This window comes from Fukomys damarensis, unplaced genomic scaffold (assembly GCF_012274545.1).
Source record: "Fukomys damarensis isolate Sample0158 unplaced genomic scaffold, DMR_v1.0_HiC HiC_scaffold_27, whole genome shotgun sequence".
Lineage (NCBI taxonomy): Eukaryota > Metazoa > Chordata > Mammalia > Rodentia > Bathyergidae > Fukomys > Fukomys damarensis.
In genome coordinates, this window is record NW_022900939.1 from 38,274,789 (window position 1) to 38,281,391 (window position 6,603).

The following is a 6,603-nucleotide window of genomic DNA, read 5'->3' on the forward strand; positions in this document are numbered from 1 at the left end:
TTTTGGTACTGGGGATCAAACTTGGGTCCTTGTGCTTATGAGGCAGGTGACAGAATCACTAAACTAAATCCCTGGCCCTGAAATCAGCAGTTCTAAATAGCAAGCGGAATATTTTAAATACTGTGCTAATATTTTAAAAATAAATATAAATCAGCCTGAATCTTCCACTACAATCATGAGTGAAAATACTTACAAATGAAAAAGAAAAATGTGTAGAGACTAAAGGCGAATGGGTAAGAGCAAGCAAGCAGCTCCCCCACACAGTGGATAAATCTGAAGTTTACCTAACCTCTACATTTCAATCTCCATCTCAATTTTTTTCATCTGTAAATGGGCTATCAGTACCTTAGGGAGCTATCAACTATCTTAAGGAATTACTGCAAGGATTAAATGGGATAACTCAATAACTAGCACACAAATAAGTACTTGGTAAATAGCAACAAATAATTTAGATACGACATGTTCAGTAAATTCTGACATACTCCTGAGTAGATTCATTCCGTTAGATTTGCGTGACAGAAATAACTCCTGGTGACCTATGGCTTCTAAATCAGACACCGATCTACTTATGATGGCAAAGGAGAAGCCACAGAAGAGCACTGTCTCACACCTCCCCGATATAGCACCAGTGAAACAAAACAAAAATACCCAATGCCATTCACCACCAAGTCCTGCTTTGTAGGAGGAGCATTTTAGTGGCATATGCTTTATGCTCACAGAAATTCCCTGTTATCCATTATTTCGCTCTGCATGGTTTCAGTTAACCATGGTCAACTAGGTCGGAAAATCCTAAACAAAAGATTCCAGAAATGAACAATTCGTAAGTTCTCAATCATAAGTCCTTTTCTCTCAGAACTTTGAGTACACTGCCCCTCACCTTTTTTTATTTTTTATTTTGGTACCGGGGATTGAACTCTGGTCCTGTGCTTGCAAGGCAGGTGGTGGCACCAGAGCTAAATCCCTGGCCCCTACCCGCTTGTCTTTTAAACCCTCCATGTTCCTTGTGAAACATTTGTTGTAGTTCTGAAGCACTAGAATTTTCATACATTACTTTTCTGAAAACTGACCTCCATTTTCTCTTTCTGAAATTTCTGCCAGTTAAATAAGATTTTCTTTTTCTTCTATTTTCAGTTTTGATTTATCCTCTAGACAATCAACTTTTAAAAGTTGTGCTAACTTCTTAATTTCCAAGAACTCTTTTTTCTTTCCTGATTTTTAAAGTGATTATTCTGTTTTTACTTTATGGGGGCAATATATAGTCCCTTCTCTGAGAAAATTAAATTTACACTTTCTGTTTAAGGTTTTCCGATTCCAGAATTATCTATGTTTCACATGCTGTCAATTTTTTACCTTAGGCTTATTTATTTATATGCTAATTTTCTGTGAAAATGACTTTTGGTTGAGTATTGATCTTAAGAAAGAAAAAGGAAGGGTGGACTGAGGCCCTGTGCTGGCAGGGCTCACTGACTGGCACCTTTTGCTTCAGTATTAAACAAAGAATCTGCCCTTATATAGGGGACCCCTTAAAAGCTTGAAGGAGGAGAGCTCATTGCCACACGGAAGTGTCCACGATGGATACTACTTTTCCTTTACACTGGCTTTGTTATTTCCAGAAACAATAACCTCTATCTACTTCCTGGGGAAGAAAGGAAAGAGAGGCAGCAGGAACGTGATGGTGGTCGTGTGTGGGCTTGGGTGGGAAAGGAGGACAGGTGTTTCATTGTAGAGCTTTTAAACATTCCTCCCTTCCAACTTTCAGTTGTCCTTCCACCCTGACTTCTTAAGTTCTAGGTTCTGTGATTGTATGGGATTGATCAGGAAGTTCCTTTGTTGTAGCACCGTCTTGAGTACTTTTCTTGAGTAGTTTTCTTCGTTCCCATCTGTTTCACCCATCATTACTCTTTGCTTCCTTCAAAAGTGTGTGGTGGTGATCTCCTGTCTTCTGAGAAAACTCTGTTATGGTTCCAGTGTTACAGATTTCTTTCTTTTTTTATTATTTTTTTTCTTCATTTATTATTATTGTCTCCAAAGAGAGACAATTTTTCTAATCTTCTATTTTTCTGATCTTCTTAAGTGGCACCTTCACCTACTAGTTCTATCACAAATCTAGGATCCTCCTGGATTCCTTCTTTCCATCTCCAAACTATATTCCAGGTCTGACCATTTTGTACCATTGCTCCTACATGAGCCACCATTTTGTTCTCACTTGGACTTCTGCAGTAGCCTCCTGGTATCCTGCTTTCACACTTGTTTTCCCACTGCCAGTTCCACATGCAGCAAAAAGCAGCTTGAAACAGAGATCAGAGAGCACTGCTCTCCTGTTTGACATACTTTAAAGTGACCCTAAGCCATCTAATTTCCTAAATTAGCAAACTTGCACAAGTCTAGTACTTCTGCTTCCTTCCACGGTCTTAAATCATACCATGCTTTTCGTCTGTTTCTGTTTTGTTTTTTCAGGTGAACTGGCCTTCTTTTGTGCTTCCAAGATGCGATGCCAAGACTTTTACTTACTGCACCCTCCCCTAAGGCTTCACAGAGGTGGCTACATTTGCTCCTCCTGCCCTCAGTCAGCACAAATCACACCTCCTCAAAATGGCTCCCCTTATAATTTTATTAAAGTAAGCCCAGGCATGCTATCCCTTTAGTCTCTTTTATTGCCTTCTTAGACCTTGTTACCATTTGAAAAAAGTCTTACATGTATGTCTTAACCATTTTACTAAATGTAAGACCCATGAGAACAGCAATCTTGTCTGTCTAGTTCATCTGGTAATGATAGCACTATTCTTTATTAGTGAAATGGTTATGCTATAGTGCTTTCCCAATCAAAATAGTAACAGTTTCAATTTACAATATATCTTTTTGTTTTAAAGGAAATGTTAAATCTTCCTTCCTCAAAATAATAATGGAAGACTTACTTCAATCTCTAAAATACCTAAGAGATAAAAGTTAACAAAGCAAGGTTTTGCTCAGAACAAATGCCACCCTAAAGTCAACTTTCTGCATTTGTTTCAAAAAATAAAGGCCTAATAGAGCTTCAGACAAAATACATTTCACCTGCGCTCATATCCATAATCTCTATTTGAATAATATAACCAAGCCACATTACTGAATATTATTAAGTGAATATTATTCTCTCGCTTAAAAGAAAAAGCTGTCTAGATAATAGAATGCTGAAGATCTACATCCCATGTATGATTCTCTAATTTATTTCATTGTGACCAAGAATGAGGCAGTCATTAGGTGTTCATCTATATTCTGTAGTGATGCGTACGTATGGGGTGGTGGTGGGGTTATGTATTTCATTAGCTCTCAGTGATAATCACAGAATTAGCTAAAAGGAAAAAAGACAAATGATAAATCTTGCCCAATTTTAACTCCTAGGAACTGTTTCTTTTCCAAGGAGGCCAAGAGTGCCACTACAGCTGCTTGAAAATGATCAAATCTAATACTTGTTATTTTCAACCCAAAATAAACTTCTTAAAAACACAAAGCAAAATAGTATAGGTTACAGCTAACTGGTTGAAAAAAATACTATAATTCCCATAAATTCCTTCAGTGCTAGAATATCTCCTTTATAATGTTTCAAATGAATTATAAAGTAAATCTTAACTGAAGGAGACCACTATCTCATAAGGATCATCTGGTTCACTGACTCTAAGAAAGGCTTTTAGTTTTAAAACACAGACACATACACAAAACAAAAACAAAACTACACAATTAAAGAACTGTCCACTTCCTTATACAGCCCTGTGCTCAGGGTTTTCTTGTATAAAACATTGCTGCCTGGCTACCTGTGCTGCTGGCAAAAAAAAGCTCACACAACAGGTAAGGAAGTAGGCAAAATGAAAATAAACTGAGAAAGATACAAATAAGGCCTCTTCCCCTTAAAGGAAAGTAAGTATCTAAAGATGAAATAAAGGTAACAACTATATTGCAACATTAAAAGTATAATTGTTTCTTGTACAAAGGAAAAGTGATTAAGAATGGAAAACTCAAATAAAACTTTCTCCTCTACTTACATGTCCCTATTTCTAAACAGTTTTATCTCACTACATTTATTTGCATACCTTCTACTCACACTTAATCAAACTATGTTCAAAATAAAAGTTGATTTTTGTATTTTAAAAACTATGTTGGATTTTAAGTGTAAGTTTAAATATGATGCTACCCTTAAAATTTAAGGCATAATCAGTTTCTTTCAAAGCAAAGGGTCAAAGGAAAGCAGCTGAACTGCAGGACAATATTCCTAAAGTTTAGTGAGTCAAATGAAAACGATACAGAGCCTTCATTCATCCCTAAGACATTTGCTGAACACCTACTGCTATGAACTGAAATATGGATGGAGGTGGAACAGCACAAAAGAGTAAGATACCGCTGATCCTCCACTATTCAGAAACCTCCAGCCAAGAAAAATAAGACAAAAGAGTATAAGCATGAATAACTTTATTAAGAGGTTTTCTTTCTTTTACCTGCTAACATTCTTAGAGGAGGCTAAATAAACTCAAAACTGAGATAAGAGGACAGAAAGGAGTTTGGGGAGGTTTCCAAGGGGATAATGCCTACATTAAGTGTTCAGATATTAAGAACAAGTATAATTTCAAACACAAGTATACATGGAAGGAGTGCATGTTTTGGAGGAAATGTGGTAACTGAGGTTAGGAAGGGCGGCACACGCAGAAGTCAAGGTGCAAGAAAGGCCTGGATAACAGCACAGCACAAAATAGTTCACCATTCATTGTCCAACGCAGGAGCTGCTGAGCTCTCGAAATGTGGTCAGAACTGACTTACTACATAAGTGTAAAGTGTATGAGGGATTTGACATTTTCATACATAAAGGTAAATAAAATATATCTTTAATAATCTTTTCTATATTGATATGTTGAAATATTTTATATAATGCATTAAATAAAACTATTTTGAAATTTAATTTCAGCCACTGTTTGTGGTACTGAAAGGATATGTATATAATTCACACTGCACTTTCACTGGACAGTGGTGGTTTGGAATGAGTGAAATTGCTGAAAGAGTAAGGAAGGCTGGGTCGGGTGGAAGAGACAGCCACCTGAAGAACCTTATTTCACAGTAGGATGATGGCTGGACACAAATCTCTTTAAGAAGGTTAAAATTAACAGACCTGACATTCCCAAAGAACCATCTGCAATCCGAGAACTGGAGACGACAAAGACAGATAAGTATAGAGGTTTGGGACAGTGTTAACTAGAGATACAGAGTACAAAGCTGATTCTAGAGATGTTCTATCAAGTAAAATAAAATAGATTTGGTGAATTAAATGCCGAGTGTGGCAAGAGAGAAGAACCTGAATGCATTCCAGAGTTGGACTTGCAAAACCAGATAAATATGGTACCCTCAGTTGGTTTGGTAAAGAAAGTTGGTCAGTTCAGACATACTGTTTGGAATGCCTATGGGAAATCCATGTGGGAATGCCACAAAATTCGCCTAAGTGTGATGCCAACTCAAGAATTCCAGGACTGAGACACACAATTCAGAGTGTTAACAAAATATCAATTACTTGATATTGTGTTTGGATAAACAATACTAGTCAACATGCAACAAATCAAAGTGAGAGGACTAAAACTACATGGGTTTACATTTTTCCATATTGTATGCAGCTTCTCCCCTCAAAATCATTTAAATGACTTTTGATTCCAAAGATATCCAATGGGCATAAATACGTATGTGAACCAAATGTGCTTTCCTAGGGAGAGGAACCCAAATCTTCAGACTTTGGGGTGGAAAGTTCCCATGCCAAAAGTTTAAGAAAACTGCCAGTCAGCACAGACCAAGCTCACACAAATCAAATCAACCTTAATGAAACGATCCAGTATTTTTCACTTGCTTATGTATAGATATATCTCAATAAAATTAATTCACACAACCAACCTACTATTTCCATATTATTTTTAAAAATGACACTAGCAGCTTGCTACTAATTGATGTCAATACTCTGTTCAAGGGCATAAAGGGATTTAAATTCAGGTGAGCTGGACCAGTGCTCTTCACCAGTTTAACACTTTCCCCTGGTTCACTCGGTGTGAAACACAGGCACCTGTGCACTTACTCCGGTTTACTCCTGTCAACAAAGCATATTTCTTGCTAACTTCCTTTACCCTTACAACCCATCCCTGAAGGGTGTTTAAAAAAAAATCAGCCTGGACAAAAGAGCCTTTCCACTGCAATCACAGTCTACTGATAATAAATCTATAATTATCCCTAAGCTACCAACGCCTTCCTTACCTTGAGTTTCTCTAAGACGCTACGCTTTTGTTTGTTTTCAGTAATTTCAGCCCCTATAAAGGAGATCTGCTGCACTCTTTCCTTCCTTCTCCCCCAGGACCCTACCAACAGCTCTTTCCCTGCTCTCCCCCAACTTCCCCCCCCACAGTCTACTGATAATAAATCTATAATTATCCCTAAGCTACCAACGCCTTCCTTACCTTGAGTTTCTCTAAGACGCTACGCTTTTGTTTGTTTTCAGTAATTTCAGCCCCTATAAAGGAGATCTGCTGCACTCTTTCCTTCCTTCTCCCCCAGGACCCTACCAACAGCTCTTTCCCTGCTCTCCCCCAACTTCCCCCCCCACAC

General features: G+C 37.6%; 1 protein-coding gene across 4 annotated transcripts in view; it reads right to left on the reverse strand.

Annotated features, from left to right (window-relative positions):
• Lca5 (lebercilin LCA5) overlaps positions 1–6,603 on the reverse strand; it is a 41,977-nt gene that overhangs the window by 30,084 nt on the left and 5,290 nt on the right. The window contains exon 1 of one of the 4 annotated variants that reach the window (XM_010617838.3): positions 6,256–6,273. The exons of the other annotated variants lie outside the window; for them this stretch is intronic. The gene's annotated coding sequence lies outside the window, so the exon portion shown is untranslated. Of the gene's footprint in view, positions 1–6,255; positions 6,274–6,603 lie in introns of those variants that run through there. 4 annotated transcript variants of the gene reach the window in all.